This window comes from Lissotriton helveticus, chromosome 9 (assembly GCF_964261635.1).
Source record: "Lissotriton helveticus chromosome 9, aLisHel1.1, whole genome shotgun sequence".
Classification (NCBI taxonomy): Eukaryota; Metazoa; Chordata; class Amphibia; order Caudata; family Salamandridae; genus Lissotriton; species Lissotriton helveticus.
The window spans coordinates 763,377,930-763,395,009 of NC_136070.1; positions in this window are offsets into that span (position 1 = coordinate 763,377,930).

Here is a 17,080-nt window from a genome sequence, read left to right on the forward strand (position 1 = left end):
TTTACAGAGTTTTGCTTACTCAGAAGCTTCAATTTTGACCAATTTCAGGCACAGAAATGACTTTAAACACATTTATTTTAGTTGATAAAGTAATAATTCACATCCAACAGCAATTTACAGCCAAAAGATTAAATGTTAAAATTTCATCTAAATTGACCATTTTGGGAACGTTCGACAGCTCCGCGGTAATCGTTTTTCGGCAGAAAATTGAATTTTTGGACTGTACCTACAATGATTCAAAATGTTTATTGGATCGTGCCTCATGTTGAATAACCACTTTTTAACCCCTCACAGGGACCAAAATTGCCATTTTTACAGAGTTTTGCTTACTCAGAAGCTTCAATTTTGACCAATTTCAGGCACAGAAATGACTTTAAACACATTTATTTTAGTTGAAAAAGTAATAATTCACATCCAACATTAATTTACAGCCAAAAGATTCAATGTTAAAATTTCATCGAAATTGACCATTTTGGGAACATTCGACAGCTCTGCGGTCCTCGTTTTTCGGCAGAAAATTAAATGTTTTGGACTGTACCTACAATGATTCAAAATGTCAATTGGATCGTGCCTCATGTTGAATAACCACTTTTTAAACTCTCACAGTGACCAAAATTGCCATTTTTACAGAGTTTTGCTTACTCAGAAGCTTCAATTTTGACCAATGTCAGGCACAGAAATGACTTTAAACACATTTATTTTAGTTGAAAAAGTAATAATTCACATCCAACATTAATTTACAGCCAAAAGATTCAATGTTAAAATTTCATCGAAATTGACCATTTTGGGAACGTTCGACAGCTCCGCGGTCATCGTTTTTAGGCAGAAAATTGATTTTTTTGGACTGTACCTAAAATGATTCAAAATGTCAATAAGATCGTGCCTCATGTTGAATAACCACTTTTTAAACCCTCACAGGGACCAAAATTGCCATTTTTACAGAGTTTTGCTTACTCAGAAGCTTCAATTTTGACCAATTTCAGGCACAGAAATGACTTTAAATACATTTTTTTTGTTGATAAAGTAATAATTCACATCCAACAGCAATTCACAGCCAAAAGATTAAATGTTAAAATTTCATCAAAATTGACCATTTGGGAACGTTCGACAGCTCCGCGGTCATCGTTTTTCGGAAGAAAATTGAATTTTTGGACTGTACCTGCAATGAATCACAATGTCAATTGGATCGTGCCTCATGTTGAATAACCACTTTTTAAACCCTCACAGGGACCAAAATTGCCATTTTTACAGAGTTATGCTTACTCAGAAGCTTCAATTTTGACCAATTTCAGGCACAGAAATGACTTTAAACACATTTATTTTAGTTGAAAAAGTAATAATTCACATCCAACATTAATTACAGCCAAAAGATTCAATGTTAAAATTTCATCGAAATTGACCATTTTGGGAACGTTCGACAGCTCCGCGGTCATCGCTTTTCGGGAGAAAATTGATTTTTTGGACTGTACCTGAAATGATTCAAAATGTCAATTGGATCGTGCCTCGTGTTGAATATCCACTTTTTAAACCCTCACAGGGAAAAAAATTGCCATTTTTACAGAGTTTTGCTTACTCAGAAGCTTTAATTTTGACCAATTTCACGCCCAGAAATTACTTTAAACACATTTTTTTTAGTTGATAAAGTAATAATTCACATCCAACAGCAATTTACAGCCAGAAGATTAAATGTTTAAAATTTCATCGAAATTGACCATTTTGGGAACGTTCGACAGCTCCGCGGTCATCGTTTTTCGGAAGAAAATTTAATTTTTGGACTGTACCTACAATGATTCACAATGTTAATTGGATCGTGCCTCATGTTGAATAACTACTTTTTAAACCCTCACAGGGACCAAAATTGCCATTTTTACAGAGTTTTGCTTACTCAGAAGCTTCAATTTTGACCAATTTCAGGCACAGAAATGACTTTAAACACATTTATTTTTGTTGAAAAAGTAATAATTCACATCCAACATTAATTTACAGCCAAAAGATTCAATGTTAAAATTTCATCGAAATTGACCATTTTGGGAACGTTCAACAGCTCCGCGGTAATCGTTTTTCGGCAGAAAATTGATTTTTTGGACTGTACCTAAAATGATTCAAAATGTCAATTGGATCGTGCCTCATGTTGAATAACCACTTTTTAAACTCTCACAGTGACCAAAATTGCCATTTTTACAGAGTTTTGCTTACTCAGAAGCTTCAATTTTGACCAATTTCAGGCACAGAAATGACTTTAAACACATTTATTGTAGTTGAAAAAGTAATAATTCACATCCAACATTAATTTACAGCCAGAAGATTAAATGTTAAAATTTCATCGAAATTGACCTTTTTGGGAACGTTCAACAGCTCCGCAGTAATCGTTTTTCGGCAGAAAATTGATCTTTTGGACTGTACCTAAAATGATTCAAAATGTCGATTGGATCGTGCCTCATGTTGAATAACCACTTTTTAAACTCTCACGTGACCAAAATTGCCATTTTTACAGAGTTTTGCTTACTCAGAAGGTTCAATTTTTACAAATTTCAGGCACAGAAATGACTTTAAACACATTTATTTTAGTTAAAAAAGTAATAATTCACATCCAACATTAATTTACAGCCAAAAGATTCAATGTTAAAATTTCATCGAAATTGACCATTTTGGGAACGTTCGACAGCTCTGCGGTCATCGTTTTTCTGCAGAAAATTAATTTTTTGGACTGTACCTAAAATGATTCAAAATGTCAATTGGATCGTGCCTCATGTTGAATATCCACTTTTTAAACCCTCACAGGGAAAAAAATTGCCATTTTTACAGAGTTTTGCTTACTCAGAAGCTTTAATTTTGACCAATTTCACGCCCAGAAATTACTTTAAACACATTTTTTTTAGTTGATAAAGTAATAATTCACATCCAACGGCAATTTACAGCCAGAAGATTAAATGTTAAAATTTCATAGAAATTGACCATTTTGGGAACGTTCGACAGCTCCGCGGTCATCGTTTTTCGGAAGAAAATTGAATTTTTGGACTGTACCTACAATGATTCACAATGTCAATTGGATCGTGCCTCATGTTGAATACCACTTTTTAAACCCTCACAGGGACCAAAATTGCCATTTTTGCAGAGTTTTGCTTACTCAGAAGCTTCAATTGTGACCAATTTCAGGCACAGAAATGACTTTAAACACATTTATTTTAGTTGAAAAAGTAATAATTCACATCCAACATTAATTTACAGCCAAAAGATTCAATGTTAAAATTTCATCGAAATTGACCATTTTGGGAACGTTCGACAGCTCCGCGGTCATCGCTTTTCGGGAGAAAATTGATTTTTTGGACTGTGCCTGAAATGATTCAAAATGTCAATTGGATCGTGCCTCATGTTGAATAACCACTTTTTAAACTCTCACAGTGACCAAAATTGCCATTTTTACAGAGTTTTGCTTACTCAGAAGCTTCAATTTTGGCCAATTTCAGGCACAGAAAGGACTTTAAACACATTTATTTTAGTTGAAAAAGTAATAATTCACATCCAACATTCATTTACAGCCAAAAGATTCAATGTTAAAATTTCATCGAAATTGACCATGTTGGGAATGTTCGACAGCTCCGCGGTCATCGTTTTTCGGGAGAAAATTGATTTTTTGGAATGTACCTAAAATGATTCAAAATGTCAATTGAATCGTGCCTCATGTTGAATAACCACTTTTTAAACCCTCACAGGGACCAAAATTGGAATTTTTACAGAGTTTTGCTTACTCAGTAGCTTTAATTATGACCAATTTCACGCACAGAAATTACTTTAAACACATTTATTTTAGTTGATTAAGTAATAATTCACATCCAACAGCAATTTACAGCCAAAAGATTAAATGTTAAAATTTCATCGAAATTGACCATTTTTGGAACGTTCAACAGCTCCACGGTCATCGTTTTTAGGCAGAAAATTGAATTTTTGGACTGTACCTACAATGATTCAAAATGTCAATTGGATCGTGCCTCATGTTGAATAACCACTTTTTAAACCCTCACAGGGACCAAAATTGCCATTTTTACAGAGTTTTGCTTACTCAGAAGCTTCAATTTTGACCAATGTCAGGCACAGAAATGAGTTTAAACACATTTATTTTAGTTGAAAAAGTAATAATTCACATCCAACATTAATTTACAGCCAAAAGATTCAATGTTAAAATTTCATCAAAATTGACCATTTGGGAACGTTCGACAGCTCCGCGGTCATCGTTTTTCGGAAGAAAATTGAATTTTTGGACTGTACCTGCAATGAATCACAATGTCAATTGGATCGTGCCTCATGTTGAATAACCACTTTTTAAACCCTCACAGGGACCAAAATTGCCATTTTTACAGAGTTATGCTTACTCAGAAGCTTCAATTTTGACCAATTTCAGGCACAGAAATGACTTTAAACACATTTATTTTAGTTGAAAAAGTAATAATTCACATCCAACATTAATTACAGCCAAAAGATTCAATGTTAAAATTTCATCGAAATTGACCATTTTGGGAACGTTCGACAGCTCCGCGGTCATCGCTTTTCGGGAGAAAATTGATTTTTTGGACTGTACCTGAAATGATTCAAAATGTCAATTGGATCGTGCCTCGTGTTGAATATCCACTTTTTAAACCCTCACAGGGAAAAAAATTGCCATTTTTACAGAGTTTTGCTTACTCAGAAGCTTTAATTTTGACCAATTTCACGCCCAGAAATTACTTTAAACACATTTTTTTTAGTTGATAAAGTAATAATTCACATCCAACAGCAATTTACAGCCAGAAGATTAAATGTTTAAAATTTCATCGAAATTGACCATTTTGGGAACGTTCGACAGCTCCGCGGTCATCGTTTTTTGGAAGAAAATTTAATTTTTGGACTGTACCTACAATGATTCACAATGTTAATTGGATCGTGCCTCATGTTGAATAACTACTTTTTAAACCCTCACAGGGACCAAAATTGCCATTTTTACAGAGTTTTGCTTACTCAGAAGCTTCAATTTTGACCAATTTCAGGCACAGAAATGACTTTAAACACATTTATTTTTGTTGAAAAAGTAATAATTCACATCCAACATTAATTTACAGCCAAAAGATTCAATGTTAAAATTTCATCGAAATTGACCATTTTGGGAACGTTCAACAGCTCCGCGGTAATCGTTTTTCGGCAGAAAATTGATTTTTTGGACTGTACCTAAAATGATTCAAAATGTCAATTGGATCGTGCCTCATGTTGAATAACCACTTTTTAAACTCTCACAGTGACCAAAATTGCCATTTTTACAGAGTTTTGCTTACTCAGAAGCTTCAATTTTGACCAATTTCAGGCACAGAAATGACTTTAAACACATTTATTGTAGTTGAAAAAGTAATAATTCACATCCAACATTAATTTACAGCCAGAAGATTAAATGTTAAAATTTCATCGAAATTGACCTTTTTGGGAACGTTCAACAGCTCCGCAGTAATCGTTTTTCGGCAGAAAATTGATCTTTTGGACTGTACCTAAAATGATTCAAAATGTCGATTGGATCGTGCCTCATGTTGAATAACCACTTTTTAAACTCTCACGTGACCAAAATTGCCATTTTTACAGAGTTTTGCTTACTCAGAAGGTTCAATTTTTACAAATTTCAGGCACAGAAATGACTTTAAACACATTTATTTTAGTTAAAAAAGTAATAATTCACATCCAACATTAATTTACAGCCAAAAGATTCAATGTTAAAATTTCATCGAAATTGACCATTTTGGGAACGTTCGACAGCTCTGCGGTCATCGTTTTTCTGCAGAAAATTAATTTTTTGGACTGTACCTAAAATGATTCAAAATGTCAATTGGATCATGCCTCATGTTGAATATCCACTTTTTAAACCCTCACAGGGAAAAAAATTGCCATTTTTACAGAGTTTTGCTTACTCAGAAGCTTTAATTTTGACCAATTTCACGCCCAGAAATTACTTTAAACACATTTTTTTTAGTTGATAAAGTAATAATTCACATCCAACGGCAATTTACAGCCAGAAGATTAAATGTTAAAATTTCATAGAAATTGACCATTTTGGGAACGTTCGACAGCTCCGCGGTCATCGTTTTTCGGAAGAAAATTGAATTTTTGGACTGTACCTACAATGATTCACAATGTCAATTGGATCGTGCCTCATGTTGAATACCACTTTTTAAACCCTCACAGGGACCAAAATTGCCATTTTTGCAGAGTTTTGCTTACTCAGAAGCTTCAATTGTGACCAATTTCAGGCACAGAAATGACTTTAAACACATTTATTTTAGTTGAAAAAGTAATAATTCACATCCAACATTAATTTACAGCCAAAAGATTCAATGTTAAAATTTCATCGAAATTGACCATTTTGGGAACGTTCGACAGCTCCGCGGTCATCGCTTTTCGGGAGAAAATTGATTTTTTGGACTGTGCCTGAAATGATTCAAAATGTCAATTGGATCGTGCCTCATGTTGAATAACCACTTTTTAAACTCTCACAGTGACCAAAATTGCCATTTTTACAGAGTTTTGCTTACTCAGAAGCTTCAATTTTGGCCAATTTCAGGCACAGAAAGGACTTTAAACACATTTATTTTAGTTGAAAAAGTAATAATTCACATCCAACATTCATTTACAGCCAAAAGATTCAATGTTAAAATTTCATCGAAATTGACCATGTTGGGAATGTTCGACAGCTCCGCGGTCATCGTTTTTCGGGAGAAAATTGATTTTTTGGAATGTACCTAAAATGATTCAAAATGTCAATTGAATCGTGCCTCATGTTGAATAACCACTTTTTAAACCCTCACAGGGACCAAAATTGGAATTTTTACAGAGTTTTGCTTACTCAGTAGCTTTAATTATGACCAATTTCACGCACAGAAATTACTTTAAACACATTTATTTTAGTTGATTAAGTAATAATTCACATCCAACAGCAATTTACAGCCAAAAGATTAAATGTTAAAATTTCATCGAAATTGACCATTTTTGGAACGTTCAACAGCTCCACGGTCATCGTTTTTAGGCAGAAAATTGAATTTTTGGACTGTACCTACAATGATTCAAAATGTCAATTGGATCGTGCCTCATGTTGAATAACCACTTTTTAAACCCTCACAGGGACCAAAATTGCCATTTTTACAGAGTTTTGCTTACTCAGAAGCTTCAATTTTGACCAATGTCAGGCACAGAAATGAGTTTAAACACATTTATTTTAGTTGAAAAAGTAATAATTCACATCCAACATTAATTTACAGCCAAAAGATTCAATGTTAAAATTTCATCGAAATTGACCATTTTGGGAACATTCGACAGCTCTGCGGTCATCGTTTTTCGGCAGAAAATTAAATGTTTTGGACTGTACCTACAATGATTCAAAATGTCAATTGGATCGTGCCTCATGTTGAATAACCACTTTTTAAACTCTCACAGTGACCAAAATTGCCATTTTTACAGAGTTTTGCTTACTCAGAAGCTTCAATTTTGACCAATGTCAGGCACAGAAATGACTTTAAACACATTTATTTTAGTTGAAAAAGTAATAATTCACATCCAACATTAATTTACAGCCAAAAGATTCAATGTTAAAATTTCATCTAAATTGACCATTTTGGGAACGTTCGACAGCTCCGCGGTCATCGTTTTTAGGCAGAAAATTGATTTTTTGGGACTGTACCTAAAATGATTCAAAATGTCAATTAGATCGTGCCTCATGTTGAATAACCACTTTTTAAACCCTCACAGGGACCAAAATTGCCATTTTTACAGAGTTTTGCTTACTCAGAAGCTTCAATTTGGACCAATTTCAGGCACAGAAATGACTTTAAACACATTTTTTTTTAGTTGATAAAGTAATAATTCACATCCAACAGCAATTCACAGCCAAAAGATTAAATGTTAAAATTTCATCAAAATTGACCATTTTGGGAACGTTCGACAGCTCCGCGGTCATCGTTTTTCGGAAGAAAATTGAATTTTTGGACTGTACCTACAATGAATCACAATGTCAATTGGATCGTGCCTCATGTTGAATAACCACTTTTTAAACCCTCACAGGGACCAAAATTGCCATTTTTACAGAGTTTTGCTTACTCAGAAGCTTCAATTTTGACCAATTTCAGGCACAGAAATGACTTTAAACACATTTATTTTAGTTGAAAAAGTAATAATTCACATCCAACATTAATTTACAGCCAAAAGATTCAATGTTAAAATTTCATCTAAATTGACAATTTTGGGAACGTTCGACAGCTCCGCGGTCATCGCTTTTCAGGAGAAAATTGATTTTTTGGACTGTACCTGAAATGATTCAAAATGTCAATTGGATCGTGCCTCATGTTGAATAACCACTTTTTAAACTCTCACAGTGACCACAATTGCCATTTTTACAGAGTTTTGCTTACTCAGAAGCTTCAATTTTGGCCAATTTCAGGCACAGAAATGACTTTAAACACATTTATTTTAGTTGAAAAAGTAATAATTCACATCCAACATTCATTTACAGCCAAAAGATTTAATGTTAAAATTTCATCGAAATTGACCATTTTGGGAACGTTCGACAGCTCCGCGGTAATCGTTTTTCGGCAGAAAATTGATTTTTTGGACTGTACCTAAAATGATTCAAAATGTCAATTGGATCGTGCCTCATGTTGAATATCCACTTTTTAAACCCTCACAGGGAACAAAATTGCCATTTTCACAGAGTTTTGCTTACTCAGAAGCTTTAATTTTGACCCATCCCAGGCACAGAAATGACTTTAAACACATTTATTTTAGTTGAAAAATTGATAATTCACATCCAACCGCAATTTACAGCCAAAAGATTAAATGTTAAAATTTCATCGAAATTGACCATTTTGGGAACGTTCGACAGCTCCGCGGTCATCGTTTTTCGGCAGAAAATTGATTTTTTGGGCTGTACCTACAATGATTCAAAATGTCAATTGGATTGTGAATCATGTTCAATAACCACTTTTTAAACCCTCACAGGGACCAAAATTGCCATTTTTACAGAGTTTTGCTTACTCAGAAGCTTCAATTTTGACCAATTTCAGGCACAGAAATGACTTTAAAAACATTTATTTTAGTTGAAAAAGTAATAATTCACATCCAACATTAATTTACAGCCAAAAGATTCAATGTTAAAATTTCATCGAAATTGACCATTTTGGGAACGTTCAACAGCTCCGCGGTAATCGTTTTTCGGCAGAAAATTGATCTTTTGGACTGTACCTAAAATGATTCAAAATGTCGATTGGATCGTGCCTCATGTTGAATAACCACTTTTTAAACTCTCACGTGACCAAAATTGCCATTTTTACAGAGTTTTGCTTACTCAGAAGGTTCAATTTTGACCAATTTCAGGCACAGAAATGACTTTAAACACATTTATTTTAGTTAAAAAAGTAATAATTCACATCCAACATTAATTTACAGCCAAAAGATTCAATGTTAAAATTTCATCGAAATTGACCATTTTGGGAGCGTTAGACAGCTCTGCGGTCATCGTTTTTCGGCAGAAAATTAATTTTTTGGACTGTACCTAAAATGATTCAAAATGTCAATTGGATCGTGCCTCATGTTGAATATCCACTTTTTAAACCCTCACAGGGAACAATTTTGGAATTTTTACAGAGTTTTGCTTACTCAGTAGCATTAATTATGACCAATTTCACGCACAGAAATTACTTTAAACACATTTATTTTAGTTGATAAAGTAATAATTCACATCCAACAGCAATTTACAGCCAAAATATTAAATGTAAAAATTTCATCGAAATTGACCATTTTGGGAACGTTCAACAGCTCCGCGGTCATCGTTTTTCGGCAGAAAATTGATTTTTTGGACTGTACCTAAAATGATTCAAAATGTCAATTGGATCGTGCCTCATGTTGAATAACCACTTTTTAAACCCTCACAGTGACCAAAATTGCCATTTTTACAGAGTTTTGCTTACTCAAAAGCTTTAATTTTGACCGATTTCACACACAGAAACTACTTTAAACACATTTATTTTAGTTGAAAAAGTAATAATTCACATCCAAAATGAATTTACAGCCAAAAGATTCAATGTTAAAATTTCATCGAAATTGACCATTTTGGGAACGTTCGACAGCTCTGCGGTCATCGTTTTTCGGCAGAAAATTAATTTTTTGGACTGTACCTAAAATGATTCAAAATGTCAATTGGATTGTGCCTCATGTTGAATATCCACTTTTTAAACCCTCACAGGGAATAAAATTGCCATTTTTACAGAGTTTTGCTTACTCAGAAGCTTTAATTTTGACCCATCCCAGGCACAGAAATGACTTTAAACACATTTATTTTAGTTGAAAATTGATAATTCACATCCAACCGCAATTTACAGCCAAAAGATTAAATGTTAAAATTTCATCGAAATTGACCATTTTGGGAACGTTCGACAGCTCCGCGGTAATCGTTTTTCGGCAGAAAATTGATTTTTTGGACTGTACCTAAAATGATTCAAAATGTCAATTGGATCGTGCCTCATGTCGAATAACCACTTTTTAAACCCTCACAGGGACCAAAATTGCCATTTTTACAGAGTTTTGCTTACTCAGAAGCTTCCATTTTGACCAATTTCAGGCACAGAAATGACTTTAAAAACATTTATTTTAGTTGAAAAAGTAATAATTCACATCCAACATTAATTTACAGCCAAAAGATTCAATGTTAAAATTTCATAGAAATTGACCATTTTGGGAACGTTCGACAACTCCGCGGTCATCGTTTTTCGGCAGAAAATTGATTTTTTGGACTGTACCTAAAATGATTCAAAATGTCAATTGGATCGTGCCTCATGTTGAATAACCACTTTTTAAACTCTCACAGTGACTAAAATTGCCATTTTTACAGAGTTTTGCTTACTCAGAAGCTTCAATTTTGACCAATTTCAGGCACAGAAATGACTTTAAACACATTTATTTTAGTTGATAAAGTAATAATTCACATCCAACAGCAATTTACAGCCAAAAGATTAAATGTTAAAATTTCATCTAAATTGACCATTTTGGGAACGTTCGACAGCTCCGCGGTAATCGTTTTTCGGCAGAAAATTGAATTTTTGGACTGTACCTACAATGATTCAAAATGTTTATTGGATCGTGCCTCATGTTGAATAACCACTTTTTAACCCCTCACAGGGACCAAAATTGCCATTTTTACAGAGTTTTGCTTACTCAGAAGCTTCAATTTTGACCAATTTCAGGCACAGAAATGACTTTAAACACATTTATTTTAGTTGAAAAAGTAATAATTCACATCCAACATTAATTTACAGCCAAAAGATTCAATGTTAAAATTTCATCGAAATTGACCATTTTGGGAACATTCGACAGCTCTGCGGTCCTCGTTTTTCGGCAGAAAATTAAATGTTTTGGACTGTACCTACAATGATTCAAAATGTCAATTGGATCGTGCCTCATGTTGAATAACCACTTTTTAAACTCTCACAGTGACCAAAATTGCCATTTTTACAGAGTTTTGCTTACTCAGAAGCTTCAATTTTGACCAATGTCAGGCACAGAAATGACTTTAAACACATTTATTTTAGTTGAAAAAGTAATAATTCACATCCAACATTATTTTACAGCCAAAAGATTCAATGTTAAAATTTCATCGAAATTGACCATTTTGGGAACGTTCGACAGCTCCGCGGTCATCGTTTTTAGGCAGAAAATTGATTTTTTTGGACTGTACCTAAAATGATTCAAAATGTCAATAAGATCGTGCCTCATGTTGAATAACCACTTTTTAAACCCTCACAGGGACCAAAATTGCCATTTTTACAGAGTTTTGCTTACTCAGAAGCTTCAATTTTGACCAATTTCAGGCACAGAAATGACTTTAAATACATTTTTTTTGTTGATAAAGTAATAATTCACATCCAACAGCAATTCACAGCCAAAAGATTAAATGTTAAAATTTCATCAAAATTGACCATTTTTGGAACGTTCGACAGCTCCGCGGTCATCGTTTTTCGGCAGAAAATTGATCTTTTGGACTGTACCTAAAATGATTCAAAATGTCGATTGGATCGTGCCTCATGTTGAATAACCACTTTTTAAACTCTCACGTGACCAAAATTGCCATTTTTACAGAGTTTTGCTTACTCAGAAGGTTCAATTTTGACCAATTTCAGGCACAGAAATGACTTTAAACACATTTATTTTAGTTAAAAAAGTAATAATTCACATCCAACATTAATTTACAGCCAAAAGATTCAATGTTAAAATTTCATCGAAATTGACCATTTTGGGAGCGTTAGACAGCTCTGCGGTCATCGTTTTTCGGCAGAAAATTAATTTTTTGGACTGTACCTAAAATGATTCAAAATGTCAATTGGATCGTGCCTCATGTTGAATATCCACTTTTTAAACCCTCACAGGGAACAATTTTGGAATTTTTACAGAGTTTTGCTTACTCAGTAGCATTAATTATGACCAATTTCACGCACAGAAATTACTTTAAACACATTTATTTTAGTTGATAAAGTAATAATTCACATCCAACAGCAATTTACAGCCAAAATATTAAATGTAAAAATTTCATCGAAATTGACCATTTTGGGAACGTTCAACAGCTCCGCGGTCATCGTTTTTCGGCAGAAAATTGATTTTTTGGACTGTACCTAAAATGATTCAAAATGTCAATTGGATCGTGCCTCATGTTGAATAACCACTTTTTAAACCCTCACAGTGACCAAAATTGCCATTTTTACAGAGTTTTGCTTACTCAAAAGCTTTAATTTTGACCGATTTCACACACAGAAACTACTTTAAACACATTTATTTTAGTTGAAAAAGTAATAATTCACATCCAAAATGAATTTACAGCCAAAAGATTCAATGTTAAAATTTCATCGAAATTGACCATTTTGGGAACGTTCGACAGCTCTGCGGTCATCGTTTTTCGGCAGAAAATTAATTTTTTGGACTGTACCTAAAATGATTCAAAATGTCAATTGGATTGTGCCTCATGTTGAATATCCACTTTTTAAACCCTCACAGGGAATAAAATTGCCATTTTTACAGAGTTTTGCTTACTCAGAAGCTTTAATTTTGACCCATCCCAGGCACAGAAATGACTTTAAACACATTTATTTTAGTTGAAAATTGATAATTCACATCCAACCGCAATTTACAGCCAAAAGATTAAATGTTAAAATTTCATCGAAATTGACCATTTTGGGAACGTTCGACAGCTCCGCGGTAATCGTTTTTCGGCAGAAAATTGATTTTTTGGACTGTACCTAAAATGATTCAAAATGTCAATTGGATCGTGCCTCATGTCGAATAACCACTTTTTAAACCCTCACAGGGACCAAAATTGCCATTTTTACAGAGTTTTGCTTACTCAGAAGCTTCAATTTTGACCAATTTCAGGCACAGAAATGACTTTAAAAACATTTATTTTAGTTGAAAAAGTAATAATTCACATCCAACATTAATTTACAGCCAAAAGATTCAATGTTAAAATTTCATAGAAATTGACCATTTTGGGAACGTTCGACAACTCCGCGGTCATCGTTTTTCGGCAGAAAATTGATTTTTTGGACTGTACCTAAAATGATTCAAAATGTCAATTGGATCGTGCCTCATGTTGAATAACCACTTTTTAAACTCTCACAGTGACTAAAATTGCCATTTTTACAGAGTTTTGCTTACTCAGAAGCTTCAATTTTGACCAATTTCAGGCACAGAAATGACTTTAAACACATTTATTTTAGTTGATAAAGTAATAATTCACATCCAACAGCAATTTACAGCCAAAAGATTAAATGTTAAAATTTCATCTAAATTGACCATTTTGGGAACGTTCGACAGCTCCGCGGTAATCGTTTTTCGGCAGAAAATTGAATTTTTGGACTGTACCTACAATGATTCAAAATGTTTATTGGATCGTGCCTCATGTTGAATAACCACTTTTTAACCCCTCACAGGGACCAAAATTGCCATTTTTACAGAGTTTTGCTTACTCAGAAGCTTCAATTTTGACCAATTTCAGGCACAGAAATGACTTTAAACACATTTATTTTAGTTGAAAAAGTAATAATTCACATCCAACATTAATTTACAGCCAAAAGATTCAATGTTAAAATTTCATCGAAATTGACCATTTTGGGAACATTCGACAGCTCTGCGGTCCTCGTTTTTCGGCAGAAAATTAAATGTTTTGGACTGTACCTACAATGATTCAAAATGTCAATTGGATCGTGCCTCATGTTGAATAACCACTTTTTAAACTCTCACAGTGACCAAAATTGCCATTTTTACAGAGTTTTGCTTACTCAGAAGCTTCAATTTTGACCAATGTCAGGCACAGAAATGACTTTAAACACATTTATTTTAGTTGAAAAAGTAATAATTCACATCCAACATTATTTTACAGCCAAAAGATTCAATGTTAAAATTTCATCGAAATTGACCATTTTGGGAACGTTCGACAGCTCCGCGGTCATCGTTTTTAGGCAGAAAATTGATTTTTTTGGACTGTACCTAAAATGATTCAAAATGTCAATAAGATCGTGCCTCATGTTGAATAACCACTTTTTAAACCCTCACAGGGACCAAAATTGCCATTTTTACAGAGTTTTGCTTACTCAGAAGCTTCAATTTTGACCAATTTCAGGCACAGAAATGACTTTAAATACATTTTTTTTGTTGATAAAGTAATAATTCACATCCAACAGCAATTCACAGCCAAAAGATTAAATGTTAAAATTTCATCAAAATTGACCATTTTTGGAACGTTCGACAGCTCCGCGGTCATCGTTTTTCGGAAGAAAATTGAATTTTTGGACTGTACCTGCAATGAATCACAATGTCAATTGGATCGTGCCTCATGTCGAATAACCACTTTTTAAACCCTCACAGGGACCAAAATTGCCATTTTTACAGAGTTTTGCTTACTCAGAAGCTTCAATTTTGACCAATTTCAGGCACAGAAATGACTTTAAAAACATTTATTTTAGTTGAAAAAGTAATAATTCACATCCAACATTAATTTACAGCCAAAAGATTCAATGTTAAAATTTCATAGAAATTGACCATTTTGGGAACGTTCGACAACTCCGCGGTCATCGTTTTTCGGCAGAAAATTGATTTTTTGGACTGTACCTAAAATGATTCAAAATGTCAATTGGATCGTGCCTCATGTTGAATAACCACTTTTTAAACTCTCACAGTGACTAAAATTGCCATTTTTACAGAGTTTTGCTTACTCAGAAGCTTCAATTTTGACCAATTTCAGGCACAGAAATGACTTTAAACACATTTATTTTAGTTGATAAAGTAATAATTCACATCCAACAGCAATTTACAGCCAAAAGATTAAATGTTAAAATTTCATCTAAATTGACCATTTTGGGAACGTTCGACAGCTCCGCGGTAATCGTTTTTCGGCAGAAAATTGAATTTTTGGACTGTACCTACAATGATTCAAAATGTTTATTGGATCGTGCCTCATGTTGAATAACCACTTTTTAACCCCTCACAGGGACCAAAATTGCCATTTTTACAGAGTTTTGCTTACTCAGAAGCTTCAATTTTGACCAATTTCAGGCACAGAAATGACTTTAAACACATTTATTTTAGTTGAAAAAGTAATAATTCACATCCAACATTAATTTACAGCCAAAAGATTCAATGTTAAAATTTCATCGAAATTGACCATTTTGGGAACATTCGACAGCTCCGCGGTCATCGTTTTTCGGAAGAAAATTGAATTTTTGGACTGTACCTACAATGATTCACAATGTCAATTGGATCGTGCCTCATGTTGAATACCACTTTTTAAACCCTCACAGGGACCAAAATTGCCATTTTTGCAGAGTTTTGCTTACTCAGAAGCTTCAATTGTGACCAATTTCAGGCACAGAAATGACTTTAAACACATTTATTTTAGTTGAAAAAGTAATAATTCACATCCAACATTAATTTACAGCCAAAAGATTCAATGTTAAAATTTCATCGAAATTGACCATTTTGGGAACGTTCGACAGCTCCGCGGTCATCGCTTTTCGGGAGAAAATTGATTTTTTGGACTGTGCCTGAAATGATTCAAAATGTCAATTGGATCGTGCCTCATGTTGAATAACCACTTTTTAAACTCTCACAGTGACCAAAATTGCCATTTTTACAGAGTTTTGCTTACTCAGAAGCTTCAATTTTGGCCAATTTCAGGCACAGAAAGGACTTTAAACACATTTATTTTAGTTGAAAAAGTAATAATTCACATCCAACATTCATTTACAGCCAAAAGATTCAATGTTAAAATTTCATCGAAATTGACCATGTTGGGAATGTTCGACAGCTCCGCGGTCATCGTTTTTCGGGAGAAAATTGATTTTTTGGAATGTACCTAAAATGATTCAAAATGTCAATTGAATCGTGCCTCATGTTGAATAACCACTTTTTAAACCCTCACAGGGACCAAAATTGGAATTTTTACAGAGTTTTGCTTACTCAGTAGCTTTAATTATGACCAATTTCACGCACAGAAATTACTTTAAACACATTTATTTTAGTTGATTAAGTAATAATTCACATCCAACAGCAATTTACAGCCAAAAGATTAAATGTTAAAATTTCATCGAAATTGACCATTTTTGGAACGTTCAACAGCTCCACGGTCATCGTTTTTAGGCAGAAAATTGAATTTTTGGACTGTACCTACAATGATTCAAAATGTCAATTGGATCGTGCCTCATGTTGAATAACCACTTTTTAAACCCTCACAGGGACCAAAATTGCCATTTTTACAGAGTTTTGCTTACTCAGAAGCTTCAATTTTGACCAATGTCAGGCACAGAAATGAGTTTAAACACATTTATTTTAGTTGAAAAAGTAATAATTCACATCCAACATTAATTTACAGCCAAAAGATTCAATGTTAAAATTTCATCGAAATTGACCATTTTGGGAACATTCGACAGCTCTGCGGTCATCGTTTTTCGGCAGAAAATTAAATGTTTTGGACTGTACCTACAATGATTCAAAATGTCAATTGGATCGTGCCTCATGTTGAATAACCACTTTTTAAACTCTC